The sequence below is a fragment of the Marmota monax genome, unplaced genomic scaffold (genome assembly GCF_021218885.2).
Source record: "Marmota monax isolate L192 unplaced genomic scaffold, Marmota_monax_Labrador192_F-V1.1 WCK01_AAM20220418_F8-fsc00260, whole genome shotgun sequence".
In the NCBI taxonomy this organism is placed as follows: domain Eukaryota; kingdom Metazoa; phylum Chordata; class Mammalia; order Rodentia; family Sciuridae; genus Marmota; species Marmota monax.
The window spans coordinates 1774451-1790909 of record NW_026694062.1 but is presented as its reverse complement, the minus strand read 5'-3'; positions in this window follow the sequence as shown (position 1 = coordinate 1790909).

Here is a 16459-nt window from a genome sequence, read left to right as displayed (position 1 = left end):
GTAGACCAAAAAAAAAAAAATCAATTGAAACATATTTTTTGTTCATAAACCATTTTCATTTTGTTTTGTTTTAGGACAAAGTCTAAAATGAATTAAGTACCTCTATGCTTCTATTTTTTTGACAAATAATAATTGCACATCTTTATGGAGTACTGTGTGATGTTTTGGTACATTTATACATTGTGTATTGATCGAGTCAGGATATTTATGTTATCCACCATCTCAAATGCTTATTGCTTCTTTGTGATACATCCTGAGCCCTTTCTTCTAGCTATTTTGAATTCTACGATATAATATTGTTAACTAAAATCACCCTTGTGTGATAGAGTACCAACAGGTGCCTTGTGGCAACATCTGATATCTACCTTCCCATCAGCTGGGAACCACTATTCTGCCGTCTAGTTTGATGAACTCAGCTGTATATTACCAGCCTTATAGATATCCAACGGATCTGCATGGCTAAGCAATTACCAATCAATTAAAATTATTCATAACATATTTTTGGTGACATAGAAGCTTCTTTGAATTCGCAATATGAGGCTTTGAAATGTGTGACTCGGGATCTGCATTTTGTGGTTTTCAATCAAACTGAAGAGAGAATTTCATCTTCATCCAATCCTTCAATCCTGAGGATTTGAACTATTGCTGATCGCCCAAAGATCATCAAATTCACCAAAAAATTGTATACCCTTAGAAAGGTCCATCAGCTGTAAATCTGATTCTTCTCTAACTTTCTGACTCATGAAATCTAACGGTTTGCTTTCACTGTGTAGAAACAAAGAACCATCAGGAATCACAGTGAGCAGCGGCTTGTCCATCCATATGACAGACACAAACTTCACCTGTCCACCTGAGAACCCGGGTGGGCACTAGCGATCCTCAAAGGTTGTTTATAAACCAGGACAAAATAAAAACCTACACCTGGGCGTGAACTTTCCTAGAACTCCACGTATGTTCTATTTGAATTTCACGCCAACCTTTCCTTCCTCTGAACACGCGTAATTTCCCGGGTTTGAAATAAGTTATAAGTTGTTCATCTGTGTGCATTGATGCCATGCTAATTGGTCTGTTATCCCGATTACATCAAGTTCCTCGACTTGTGGGTTTGCGTCTGTCCTTGGGTTTGGATCAAAACCACTTAGTATGTGTGTATATACAGTTATTAGTTAATTGGTATTGTTAATTAGTTATTTTGACATTCAGAAATATCGTAAAATTCCCTTCCATGGTGATAGACGGGCATTGCTATCAAGACCAAGAACTGAACAAGGTGGAGAAAGTCCTCACTGACCGGCAGAGGGACACCAAGGAGACCAAAGCCAGCGTGCCTTGAGCAAGCCACGTGACCAGAAACCCAGCGCGTTCCTCAACCCTGCATCTTCGGGTATGACGTAGGTGGTCATCCCTTCCCTTCTTCCACAGATTGTAGATGTTACCTTTTAGGAGTAGATGCCCTGTTGGTACCATACATGAAAACATTTGCACCAAGAATTGACCCATCTATGCATTTGCATTTTTTTGAGTAGCATACATTTATAGGAATTGGGAAAACACCAAAAGGCAGAGAAATCGGGATAAAAGTCTCTCACCCCGCTAGCATTTGGGTGCAGTTGTAGCTAGCTGTCCCACGTAGAGGTGGTGTAAGACAAGTACCTGGACCAACCATGAAGGAGGATTTAGAAAGCCAGAAATAATGCCAAAGGTGACCAAGCCCTGCTCTGGAAGGAGGCAGTTAAACCTAGGCTCAGTGTAGATGCCAAAGCAAGATATAAGGGGAAATAGGCACCGCAACCTTTGATGGCAATTATCAAGGAGCTAATGTCAATGACTAATGGCAATGATACAGAGAAATGAGAAGCCAGCCCACTCTGAGTAGGAATGTAAAGTGGTGTAGCCACTTTGGAAAAGATTACAGAGTTTCCTCAAAAAAAAAAAAAATAAAAGTGAAAAGGGCTATTCCATAATCCAGCAATCTCTCCTTCTGGGCATGTCTCCAAAAGAATGGAAACCAGGATCTCAAGGTCAGATGTGCCTGCCTCTGTTCACAGCAGCCTTCTTCACAACAGCCAAGGTATGCAAGCAACCCGAGTGTCCATCACAGGTGGACGGATAGAGGACAAGGTAAATCCAGACAGCCAAGTTTGAACCCCCCTTAGAAACAAGGCCGTGGTGTACGTCAACAGGGATGAAGCCGTAAGTCCTCATGCTAAGGGACACAGACCTGTCACAGGCAGACAGATACAGTGTGGTTTATTTACATGACTTATCAAAACACGTCCAACTACGGAATCAACATACAATGGCGGTCCCCAGGGATGGAGGGGGTCAGGAAATGAGGCGATCCTATCCAGGGGGTGTGGGATCTCAGACATGTTAAAGAAGTCATAGATATCTCCTGCACGAATTGTGCCTTTAGTTAGTTTGACAGAGTTTTATTGCCGGTAACGACCACCACCAAAATGCGTATGTACGTAGAGTCCAGGAATAGAAGTCCACTCGGCTAAAGAATTTTGAGATTTATAAAGTAATAAGCCACAGACAGCCGAATGTGATGAATGACCCAGGTCTTCTTGCAGGGAGCTCAGCCTCGTGACCTGGTCTTGCAAATCTGCTCAGATCTGCACACTTCCATCCTGTCCTCCTGGCCGACCTGGGTCCCCAGGGAGCCCTGGGGGGGGGGGGGCATTCACTTCCCTCAGCTCAGTCCTCTCCTGACCAGAGTTGTGGGCTGCACTTCTAAGGTTGTAACTGAGAGTCTCGATTCTCTGCTGGTCGTGTCTTCCCCATCTGGAGGCTTGTGCCCATCTGTGATCCATTTCCACCCTTCAACCCAGTTTTCTTTTCTAGGTTGACTGTTAAAGTACATTTCCCCAGGCATAGAGAATATTGTGCAAAAGAAATGCTCCCTGAAGGTCATTTAGAGCACTGTGAGATTTCCTGAGAGTCCCATTGCCCAATAAAATATAGATGCTGTTCAACCCACATATATGTGCTCCGACAGTTGCTTTTCTCCCAAGGGTCATCTGATTCTTCAGTTTCTACCCTCTTTAGAAAACCAGTCAACAGAGGTGAAGAATAGATTTTTTTTTTTCTGTGCTGCTAAACTTCATCCCAAATTGGCTTTTTTTGTACTCTTTTCTAGGAAAGGCTAACGAGAATCACTAATCATCAGGCTAACATTTTCATAGAAGGAATGGTTGAAAGTAATGAAAGATAAAAACATCAGTGAATATTTCATTTCCCTCCCGGGAGCATTCTAAATTGTTCTTTTCAGAGTCCCATGCCAGGCTGTGTTTCTCACTCTTGAGTAATGAGTACTGCAGATGGGAAAGAATCTGCATATGCAAGAAGTGACGGACACGTGTTCTAAGACTCTGCCGGAGAGGGTGAAGGTGACCAGCGCAGGTCTCAGGTGGTTCTGTGCTTAGGATATGAATCCAAGATCTATGACCTGACTGCTGGTACCTGCTCAGTTGAGCCTATTTTTGTAGATTCTATCTCAACTTCTATTCTTGTAGATTCCCACCCCAAGAATGTTTTGTTTAAACTGCTTCAACATTATCAATCGTGCTCACTTGACAGGGCATAGGAGGACTTTAAAGCACAGCGATCATGTAAAACAACAGTCATGTGCCCATTCTATTCCGTCCTCGAGCAATTGGATTTATTACACGTTTTTACCCACTTGTCAGGCATGGAGAAAGTGGTTAGCCCGGACTCTTCAAGTACCATTGTGCTTTTAAAATAAAATGATCCACCCGAAAGCCGAATTTATAAATTGAACCGCACCAAGTGTGTTCTCCAAGAGACCAAGCAGCCCTGTCTTCCTGCAAATCAGAGGATGGTGTCATGTCCCCCAGCTCATCAGCCGCATGTCCGCCTTTCAGTGAGCACCGCAGTGGCTAACTTCTTTGCCCAATTTAGTTGAAGAAGAGAATGCGTTCTGTGTGTCTGAGTGCATGGATCACCCATCCATCAGGACGATAGCCGTTCGTCACCTGGGCAGTGGATCAATAGCACTGACTTACTGGGCTGCCTTATCCCAGATCTTCTTAAATTGCTTCTAAACGTAACCACACAACAATAAATGAAGAGAAAAGAGGAGAAAGATAGACAGGTACACAAGGTCTTTATGCAGCGTGGCCTTCACCACCACCATTAACTGAATCCAAAGGATGAATCTGAACAGTTTAGCTGATTGTGAAAAGAAAACTTTTTTAAAGAGCCATTTTCTGTTGGATTTGGAGTTCTCTTTAGATTCCACAATAGAGGGCTCTATTTTACTTAGCTTTTTCACCATTGTGACTAAAAGACCTCATCAGAGCAATTTTGGAGAAGGAAAAGTTTATTTTGGAGGAAAAGTTCATTTCACAATTTCTGAGCATAGATGACCGACTCCATGGCTCTGGCCCACGGGGAGGCAGAACAAAATGGCGGCAGGGCCTGGAGGAGGAGAGCAGCTCAGGACAGGGCACCAGGGAGCAGAGAGAGCTCTGCTCACCAGGGACAGGACAGAGACCCCAAAGGCACAGTCCAGGGACCCCCTCCTCCAGCCACACCCCACCTGCTGCAGTCACCACCCAGTGAGTCCATCCAAGTGGATTAATCCACTATTAGGTTACAACTCTCATGATCTAATCATTGTATCTCTGAACGATCTTCATTTTCTCACACATGAGCTTTGGGGGGATACCTCATATCCAAACCATAACATCCTCTTTCCTGGTGCCACATTCAAAATATTCAATCATCATGGCACTGGTCACATCATGAAGGGTGAATGGCAACCCATGTGCTGCAGCCAGCCACGTGCAGGGGACATCAATTTCCAGGGTTGATGGAGTTAGAGGATTTCAGAGTAGCAGCCCTTGGGCAGCTCAGGACTCGGGAGGTGTCCAGAAAGTGTTGGCATGACCGAATCAGGTCCCTGGCCAAGGCACAGTGCTAACCCAACTGGACTCAGTCCAAGAACCTCCTCTCCAGTTAGGCACATTGAATATGGCAAAGTCTACTGGATGCTAACTTAACTGAAAATTTAACGTGAGACCTCATTATCACAACTCTTCACTGACATTCCAAAAGTAGGAAAGGATGGAAACTCCCATACCAGGCACGGACCACGGAGATTTAAAAGAAGCATAAACCTTGATAGGCTTGAGGGCTTTGGTAGCCACCGCTCATTCACAGTCATCACAGAGACGTAGCTGGTCGAGTCTTTTTTCCCCACAGCTGTAAGATCCGACTTTAATAAGTAGGGAGTTAGCAGAGTAGAGTAAGACCCAATTTCTGCAGGTGGACTTTGCTCATCTTTCGTATAAGCTTGTACCATAAAGAAATTGTAGGGAGGATGGAGACATCCATTTATTACAGGTTTCTTCCTCAAGCGTCTCTCAAATCCAAGGGCTCCTCATGCCCTGAATTCTCACTTGACTCCCCAGGAATCTAGACTGACAGGTTCCAGCAACGCATATCTGTTAAAGAATACGTGTGTCTACAATGTCACTTTCCAAGGGGATATGCCAGGGCCTGTGGCTGCCCCAGTGGCCTCAGTGACAATACACTCAAGGCTGCTCCAGTTGCTATGGAGACCACAGAGATCTTGGATGAAGTTCACAATGCAGTGCTTGGGGGACAGCAGAGCCGGCAGCTGCAGGGGTCACAAGCTGCTGCCATATGGATCCGGCAGCTGCCAGAACAGAGATCTTAAAGGAGGAGGGAGGGGAGAGGACAGGGGAGAGGGAACTCTTTGTTTTCTTTGGAAAATAAGAGAAAAGGCAAACTAGCAATGAGGGAATGACCCATCTAAATGCTAATCAATTATTTAATGAAGGACCATGGCCAACAGTATTTTAAACCATCTCACGTGATTAGGAAATTAATCCTATCATGGATTTAGTCCAAAAAAATTATGCAATGCCTACATATTTACTGAATGATTGCAGCTATCCGGAGAAATAGCAGCAGGGAGATAAGCTGCTAAATAGGTCAGATATTCTAGGAGATAAATGTGCGCTCCCCAGCGTCTCTTGGGCAGCTTTGGTAAAAAGTAGGTGATAGCATTTTTCTAATTGTTTCCAAACTTTTCTGCCAAGGTTATGCGTCTGAAATTTGAGAGCTGACTGATGATAATCTCCCATGACCAATTACTTTCCACTGCAAAAGAGGTTTCAATGCACTTCACAGGTTGCTTTATTTTCTTAATTTTTTTTTTAATCAGGGATTGAACTCAGGGGCATTTAATCACTAAGCCACATCCTCAGCCCTTTTTAAATATATTTTATTTAAAGACAGGATCTCACTAAATTGCTGAGGCCGGCTTTGAACTCACGATCCTCCTGCCTCAGCCTCCTGAGCCACTGGGATAACAGATGTGCACCACCATACCCTGCTGTATTTTCCTAATTATTATCTAACAGTATAGACAACAGGTTCCTGGGTGGAATTGGACTCTTGAATTCAGCTTCATGATGGTGGCTGACTTTGGTATTTTACAAAGGGGTGGAAATTTTTGAAAAGGAACTGAGAAATGATTTGCTGAATCCCCCTCTAGCATTGAGCCCTGGGAAAGCAGGACCTGAAGTCACAGGGTGTACACAAAGGACATTGCTTCAGGGTCTTGGCTGGAAAAGAGATGGACTGATAAGAAGACGGATTGTCCTATGTTAGCCTTTTCAAAAGTCTTCCATGGAAGGAATAAAAGTCAAACAAATCTGCTTCCAAGCGTGAGATCATAGATGAAAGTGCTGATTGGCCAAGGGCCACACACTGGAGTCATTCTCGGAATGTGCCGTCTCAGGGCAGGGCTGTTGATACAGTGGTCAGCACACGGGTGACCGAAATTCATTCTGCCTCGAATGCAGCAAGGAATCTTTGCATGCAAGGGGGCGGACTCCCGATGCCCAGGAAACTACTTCAATACCTTCCCTTCTAGTTAATGCCCAATTACACATGTTGGTGCCTTCAATACCTTGTCCTTATTATTAGGTACCCGTATATGTTACCAATACTGAAACAGATGCTAAGAAAGAGAGAAGAAAGAACAACCCAGTTCCCTGGTCATGGAGAACCACACGTTAAATTCGATGTGGGTCATTGAAATGGGTATTTGTGGGGAAAAAAATCCCAACCCTTCTGATTCTAGCTATGCTTGATGGTTTATATAGGTGTTTCTCAAAAGCTCACATGTGAGACAAGGCCAGAATTGTCATAGGTGAAATGATTAGAATATGAGAACTGTATGACCTCATCAGTGGATTAATCCACTGATGTGGATTAACTGGGTGGAAACTAGAGGCAGGTATGGTGTGGCTAGAGAAGGTAGGTCACTGGAGATATATGTGTTTCAGGTTTATAATTTGTCCCTAGTGAGCATAATGCGCCCTCTCCCTCCCTCTCTCTCTGTCTCCTTCCTGGTCACCATATCCTGAGCTGCTCTCCTCCTCTGTGACCTTCCGCCATGATGTCCTCTGCCTCACCTTGGGCCCAGAGTAATGGAGTTGGGCAACCATGGACTGAACCTCTGAATCTGTGAGCCAAGTAAACTTCTCCTCTGAGTAGATCTTGTCAGATGTTTTTGGTCACAACAATAAAAAAAAAAAAAAACTGAATAAAACACCATGGAATTATTTTGAAATTATAGAACATTGGAGCTAAGGAATGACCTCTGAGGTCAAGAGCACCCGATCTTCCCATTACACAGATGACAAGATGAAAACTCAGGGAATCAAAGTCGTTTTCTCCCAAGCTGATCTTTGTGTCGTGGAGTAATGACCTGCTGGTCACCTACGCAAAAGCTGTCTACCCCTAACTGATGACTATTGTGTCAGGAAACTCCTGCTCAGTTTGGAGGCTGAGGTTCTGCTCCTAGGGACTTGTCAAAAGTTGAACCCAGAATGGGAATATAAGTAGCAAAGTGTTGCCACTCGTGTTAGTGAGCAAAATCCTATTTGTAAGACCACTGGTTACTGTAACAGAAAATAGAAATAATGGGCAATTAGCTCTTTATGTTCTTCTACCTTATGTTCCACAGCTACCTCATTAGCATGAATTTAAAAGTTGCTTTCAACTTAATCTAATGGGTTCATTGCACTATTCTAATTTAAGAAAATCGAGGACTTTCCTCACCCACCCAGTTCATATTACATTTCACTCTTATTTTCTTATTAAAATACCACTTGCCATTTATTGACTATTTTAGGAAATGAATTGTATGAGGAACTTTGTGTATATTATTTCTAATCTCATATAACTATCATTTTTTAAAAAAAAACTATCATCATTTCTTAGTTTCACAGCTATTGCAAAACATAGGAATGATCATTTCCATTTTTTTAAGATGTTGCATTTTTATCTTCTGCAGGATGAAGCAATCTGGCCATGATCATAGTGGGCAGAGTTACAAACCCAAACCCAGAGATTTCTAGCTCCAAAGCCAGATCCCCTGCCGGCCAGCACCACAGCCTCTGTGATGTCCAGCCTTCCACAGTTGGAGAAAAATCAATTACTCATGCATTAGCAAAAGATGACTCAGATTTCCAAGGAGGTCCCGCCTCACGTGTCATCATAATGGAAAGATAATTAAAGTTCACACCGCACTTTCCACAAATGCCGATGAATAATTACGACTCGTGCAGATTACTAGAAACCAGAATCTGCCTGCCCTAGAGCTTAACCATAATTTCAGGGTACGTGGTTGAAAAGGTTAAACTGGCAGTTGACGGTCACAGGATGTCTGCCGTGTTTAAAGGAGCCACACAGAGGAACAGGAAAAGCAGTCCAATACTGATTAAGCATATGCCAGGGCAAGGTGCACTTTCCCACAAAGAGTTCTGATCAGTGACCTTCAACAGAGCAGCCACAGCCTTGAAGGGAAATTGGAAGAGGGACTCAACAGGGCCCCCTTTTTCAAGTACCCATTTTCGCTTTATTTCATTTTCTAACCTCATTCTTTTTTTGCACGATCAACTTCAAACCTGTCCCTGTTGGCTCCTGCCCAAATCATTCACTAGGAAACATCAGAATACTAACAATGATGGACAGCATTATCATCAGTACATGCACAACGAGATTAATGTAGACCCCTAGAGTCTTGCAGCATTGCACTAGTTATCCAGTGCTGGGTAACAAGAGGCCAGAATCTTGACAGCATAAAACAGCACACTTTGAAACCTCAAGGATTCTGTGGACCAGAAGTCTGGGCAAGGTCTGGCTTCATCCTCTGATTCAGAGTCCACTCATCTCCAGGGTAAGCTGTGGATCCACTCATGGGATTGGGGGCAGGACTCGGTTCCTCATGGGTTGCTGGACTAAGGCCCTCAGTCCTTGGTGACTCCTAAGCAAATGCCATCCTCAGGACCTTACCCTATGGGACTCCCCGGTATGGAAGCTTCGTCAGACTCAGTAAAGAAGAGTCTTCCAACAAGACAGAGACACAGCCTTTTGGAGCCCCAGTCATAGCAGTGATATCTCATCCCCTTTGAGAAATGAGTCACGGGCACCTCAAGGGGAGGGGATCACACCAGGTGGTGCATACCAGGAGGTGGAGATCATCAGACTCTATCTTAGCAGAGTGAGGCAGAACACACAGGGCTTTGTGGGCTCTGGAAGGACTTTGACGTCTGCTGGGACTTAGAAATGGGTGGAACCACAGTTTACATGACATAGCTCATGCAATCGGCACCACGATTCATGGTGTCTGAACAGTGACATCGTAGCAAACCACCTGACCTCAGGCGAGACCCTTGAAGTCCCTTGTCTCACGGCCAATATCAACAAATCATTTAGCATCTTAGTAAGAGAATCTTTTTACCCAATTTGGAATAGGGAGACACTGTGATTACAATGGAGCCAAATTGCAAAGTTATTCTCTGACTGTTGACACGTGTGCCTAACAATAACTGGGATCAAAAAGTCCATGTCCATGGATATGGTTCACCCTGCACACCCAGACGATCGCCGATCTGTCATGAGTCTACCTGGATCTTTACAGATCTCTTCTTCGGTCCTCTTTTTTTGTTCCCTTTGTATCTATCTACATGTTTGCCTTATTTATTTTTTCATTATTAATTCACCTGATCTCTCCAGAAAGTTAGATCCACTGAACAAATATCATCGGCCCGATCCATTTTCTCCCTGAACCAGTGAATTTCCCATCCTGATCCATTTTCAAATGCCTTCTGAGTGACAGCTTTCTCAATCACCTCCATTGCTGGGCACCTTCCTGTAGGGTTTACGGATAAACTAGCTCCTGCCAACTTTTGGAGGAATCCTCAACTTCTGTGCTTAGGCCGTAGCACAGTGGTTGAGGATCACACCACAAAAACCCAAATAAAAAATGTGATGTGGTTTCAAAGTAGCACTTTAGATATTTAGACAAATGAATGTTGAGACCTTTAGTTTGTTTCAAGTATGTTAAGTCTTTTGACCACACTGGTCTTATGGTAGCTTCTTATTTATTTATTTAGGGGAGCAGAAAAAAAAATCGTGATTTTTTTTTAATAGGAAATACTCTGTTAATATTTTGTGGGAAAATGTGTTTCTGGAAATTGCTAAAAAAAATGTCCTTCCATGATTTTTTTCTTTCTTCATGATTAGAGCAAGTGTAGAGATGTCTATATTTACCAGGAAATGTACAAAATTTTCCCCCAGGCTCTGAAATCCTTTGAAAACCTCTGTAATCTGCTGTTTTGCTTCTATAGCAATTGATGCTAAATCAGGGCTTGGAGAAAAGTGGAGCATCGAGCCCAACTGAAGGATCCCTCAGCCTGGCTGCAGCGTGTCCTGATCACTCAACTTTTCCCTCCTTCATGTAAACATGGCCTTTATCATAAAATTGGACACACTCTTTTCCAAGTTGGTCTCCCCAGAGCAAACCCACGCTGCCTATCATGGAAAGATAGGCTCAGAGCTCTCAATTATGTGGTTCAATAAGGAAAGTTCACTGTTGGTTGGTTGGAGACAACATGAACTTGTTCCCAGATGCACATATAGAAATCTGTGGTTGTTTCTGGAACATAATGTTCAGTTGTAAAACTTATCTTTCTATGATAAAAGAATGAGATAGCATAAAATAAATTGTCAGTCTGGGCATGGGAGGATGTAAAATACCAAAGAGGAGAAAATTGGGTTCCTGAAAAACTGGTGACATCACCTCTCCCAAATAATGTGTAACCCAGTCGTCTCAAAGAAAAAAAAAAATACTTCAATTTTCAGGACCTTACCGGGTCACCCCTCTACTGAGGAAAGTGCTCAGGGTGCAAAATTTAAGGAGATACCCAAAGTAAGTGCCTTACTGTATCCACCCTAGTCCTGGATCCAGCTGGACCAATTAGCTAGAAGCAAACAGTTGGCACTCAGTGTGTGCTTATTGAGTGCATGAAGTAGCACCTTAATCCTTTGCAATGGGTGTGCATATCTATGCTCTCCCTGTAGCTAATAGTGATATTACACAGGGCTCCAGGGCCTCCCGCGGGATATGACCAGGCATTTGAGGTTTCTTCTGCCCTTGCCAGGAGTGGATCGAGAGTGGAAGAGAAGAAGGACCCTTGACCAAGTTCCAGAGGAGAATCCCTAGATAGCCCAGCTTCATCCCACCGCCCAGAGGCCATGAGATGGCTAAATGTGTGCTCTCTTTGAAGAAGCCATTCCATCTCCGGAATTCCCTTCACAGAAACAAATCTGAGCAAGTAGGGAACAAAGTCCCCGAATATGTGCCGAGCACTGTTCACGTTGACGATTAACAGTTCCTAATGTTAGTAACCAAAAAGTGCCACAAAGACATTTCCCGGATACAATAGGAATGCTCCTCGTGTTGAGCTGTGGCCTCTGCATTTATTCCTCATGCAAATCCACGACTTCGTATCCTTTACCATTCATCTCTCTAATTCCACTCCTTCCTCTTCACCTGATAGCCACAGGCTTTTAGGTAGTCTTACCACAAAATAACATAAAATAAAAAATAAAAGAGTTATAATGGAGATGATGGATGTAGTAATTTCATGAATGAGAGTGACCATTTCACCAATATAATCAAACAGCATTTTGTGCACCATAAACACATACAATTTAAAAAAAAATAAAAGGCTAAAAGCATTTGTATTATCATAAGCAATGTATGAGCACGCCCATTTTTCAGATACCTCTGGGCAATAGGTGTTATTGATTTAGCATTATTTTTGCAATATTTCTGTACCTGAATTAAATACCTGGAGAGGAATATACACCCACAGGGTGCCACCCATTTAGGTGGAAATAGGGCACTCTGGAACCGGGGTGATAGCAAACGCAGAAGGAAGAGACTGGGTCACACTGGCTTGGGAGTCACATTCTCCACTTGGGTCAGTGAATCTGAGTGAATCCTACATCCTTAACTGAACTTCCCTCTGCGTTGTTAGAAGGACATAAATACACTTACCCACCCATTGATGTCATTGCAATATCAAAGGGCGGACAAGATAATACTATGAATTCATCGGGTCCAAATCAGAGTGAAGCCAAGAACCAAGACGTGTGTCTCAGGAGGGATTTGGTCACCCTGGTGAATTCAGTTTCTCATTCCACACAGGCTGAAGGAGGTAGCCCACAAACCCCAGAAGTCACCCAGAGTGGGAAACTTAAGAAGATTTGAAACTTTCCTTCAAATCTGGAGCATCAAAGAGCAACATCCTCTGCATAAGTCTGAAGAAAGATAAACTCTCTTTAAACCTGTGCAATAAAGCAAATATAGGGACATTTTCTAAGGCCCAGAGAAAAGCAATGAAGGGTTACACATTGAAAAGTTGTCATGCAAACTGATACTCGTGGACTTAACAACCCAAATTCTCGTCACCTGGAAATTCTAAAGCATGTGAAGCTATAATTTAGCTCAGAAAATGACCTCTAAAGTTATCTGTATGAAGAGCTGGGCTGTTGGTCTCATTTTCAATTCATAGACACTCTCAAACCTTGGTAAAATGAGATCAAATGAATTAGTCAAAACATGATAGAGGGGAAAAGACATGAACATTTCAGATTGATGCTGCTATGAGTCACTACAAAAATTGCCGAATGTCACTCTTGATTTCCACACTTACTGCAGAAGGTCATGGGCATTTTGTGCAGCAAAACTTGGCCCTGTGTATCCGACAGAACACATCGGATTTCTCTCTGTGGAACTTGCCACCCTCTTAAGCCTCACAGAAACCTAAATATAAATTTCCAAGGAAAAGCACATTTCACAAACAAACAGAACGGCATTCAACATGCAAGGAAACCAGGCACCACGGGGAGATTCAAAGAGACTCAGGAACCAGACTTGGAAAATAATTTTCACTTGTTAAAATTAGGAGATGCAAAATCTAGAACAAACATGCACATTTATATCAAATATAACAGGCTACCGTAAAAAGTGACCTGATTTGCAATAAGGCAAACATCAAATACAGCCACAACTCAGCTAGTAGATAGGATAAGATCTTGTTTTAGTCAGCCTTTCCTCACCATGACCAAAAGACCTGACAAGAAATTACAGGCTCTGGCCCAAGGGAAGCAGAACAAGATGGCGGCAGGGCCTGGAGGAGGAGAGCAGCTCAGGACAGGGCACCAGGGAGCAGAGAGAGCTCTGCTCACCAGGGACAGGACAGAGACCCCAAAGGCACAGCCCAGGGACCCCCTCCTCCAGCCACACCCCACCTGCCTACAGTCACCACCCAGTAGTTGATTAATCTACTGATTAGGATACATCTCTCATAACCCAATCATTTCACCTCTGAGCATTGTTGCATTGTCTCACATGAGCTCTAGGGGACACCTTTTGTAAGCTTTGGGGGGACACCTATTTGTAAACTATAACAGATGGATGGATGGATGGATGGATAGATGATATATAGAGAAAGAGATAAGCCATGGGAAGGAAAGTCACAGATGATCCACAGTTTAGCCTACTGTCCCTGTTAAAGGAAGAATTTTTTGCAATGTATTAATATGCAGTTGCTGCTATAGCAAATAGCCACACACTGGATCACATATCAACATCAGAAATTGACTATTTCACTCTGCAGGAGGCTAGAAGTGGTCCATTCTAAGGGCTGTGAGGGAACAATTTGTTCTAGGCCTCTCTCATTTGCTTGTAGATGACTTTTCCTCTACATATCTTTTCAATGCATCTTTCCTCTGTACATGCCTGATTCCTTAGATTTTCCCTCTTTGTAAGGGACTCCAATCACGTTGGATTAGGGCCCACCCACATGACCTCATTTTAACTTGAATATCTCTGTAAAGACTCTATCCCCAAAGATGGCCACATATTGATGTACTTGGGGGTCAGGACTCTGACGTATGAATTTGGGGACATGCAATTCAATCTGTAACATAGTGCAAGGGGAATGATGACGTCCCTACATATTTGGACTTCAACTAATTGTTTGGAATCCCAAGCTCATTCCAGCCCCAAATAATTCTTGCATATCGCTTTACTTGATTTAAAGAGAGGCTATGATCATCATGTTGGTTTGTGATATGCCCGTCATCTACACGACCGTGGGGTCCGGGCTGGTCTGGAGGGGCTCTGTGTTCTGGTTTTGCACTCTACTTATCAGTTTTGGGAAAGAATGATGAAAACTGATATGCACCACATATGTCAACTGGGCATTGGATACAGCTGTTTTGGTGTGGCGTGTTGCCGAGTTCAATCACAGCATCGTTTACGGGTAAACTCTTTAGTACATCCTCATAAATCACACGGAAGCTAATTAAAATCCCAAATGCAAGTGCTATCTTGGTTGTCCTGGAGCCCAGTTCTCCACTGGATCTCTCCAAAGTGAAATATGAAGATAATACAATGATTCTAGGGGGTCACAGTCTAGGGTGCACTTCCAACACTATGAATCATCCACACTGGCCTGTTTGCAAATCTGACCCTGTACTAGGAGTCAAGCAAATGGCTCTGGGGCGGGGCAAGATAATCCTGCTCAATGCAGCTTCTTCGTGGAGAACGGAGGCTTCATAGCAGCTTCCTGCAGAAATGCACTCCGTGCTGTTCAGGCATGGGAGCTACCTTCGCTCTGGCATGGTCCAGGTGTGTACATGGGAGCACCTCACTCTGTGTGATCCTGAGGCCCCCAATAAGAACAAAGCCTGGGTTTAAACCAGGGACTGGGGTAAACCTTCCCTCAGGACGTCTGGTCAACCAGGCAGGAGCTGGGCGGTGCGGGGGGTATCTTTCTGCTGACAACGAGATGCATCAAGATTCTGCAGTTTTCACTGGTCTGGATCCTGCAGAATGAAGCAAAAGTGAATTCCGCCAGCAGAAACTAGCTCAGAGAGATGGGAGAGGACAGCTGGAAGCCAGTTGGTGGAAACACAGAGCTACTAAGTTCCGCAAATAACAACAATAATAATAACAATAATAATGGAAGCATTGTCTGAAGGCTACTAAGGATCCCTGCTGTAGGAGCAAGAAAATAAAACTGTAGCATCATCTCACGCAAGGCCACATTTTGAAGCAGGAGTGTTCGCGGTGGAATGTATGGCACACGGGTGCAAGCTGTGTTTAAATCAAATATTTCTTAGCTAAAATAGACTGGAAGGGGGAGAGAGAAGCAAACACAGAGTCAGAAAGCACCTTGCTTGTGAATAAAATTACTCTCCAAAGGAAATGCCTGAGGTCGGTTCTATTCACGGTGGGGTGTGTTTTCTGTTCTTATTTGAAAGCATAGAGACTGTCAGAGAAAGTTCGTCTCACAAAACATCCAGAATCCGCTCCTGAAGAAGGAAATTACCCACTGGCTTGCAGACTTGGCCTTCAAGGAAAAAAAGAGGGGTGGGCTATCCCCTTTACAGAGCCACTGCCCGGAAATGGAAGCACCAGAGACAGAGGCACACACCTGGTGTTCTCTATGCAAGACCAATGTGGCTGTAACTGATGACGAGTTTTAAAGTAAGATTGTTGAGGACTTTCTTGGGATCCTTAAAGTCTGTCTGGACTGCATGACCAAGTAATATAAACTTTGTTTAAATTTTTTTATTTGTTCTAATGAGTTATACATGACAGTAGAATGCACTTTGATACATCATACATAGATGGGGTATAACTTCTCATTCTTCTGGTTGTACATGATGCAGAATCACGCCGGTCACAATAGAATCCCAATAGCTAAACCATGAAACCAACCTCGGTGATACAACCTTATGGGACCACTGTTGTATACATGCTGTCCGTCATTGACTGAAATGTGATGCAGTAGGCAGCCATATAAACCAGATGAAACTTAGAAATTAACTTAACCTACATATTGAGCAGTTGACAATTACCAATTGTGGAATGCATTCAGTCCCACTGAGAAGGAGTGGTCCTGAGACTTTGGCATGATCCTAATGCAAGAGAAAGAACTAATAAGTGACCTGGGAATCATGTTGCTAGGGATGCCTCTCACGGTGGAATGCATCGGAAAAATATTTATCAATAGCCAGTTTTAAGTCAAGC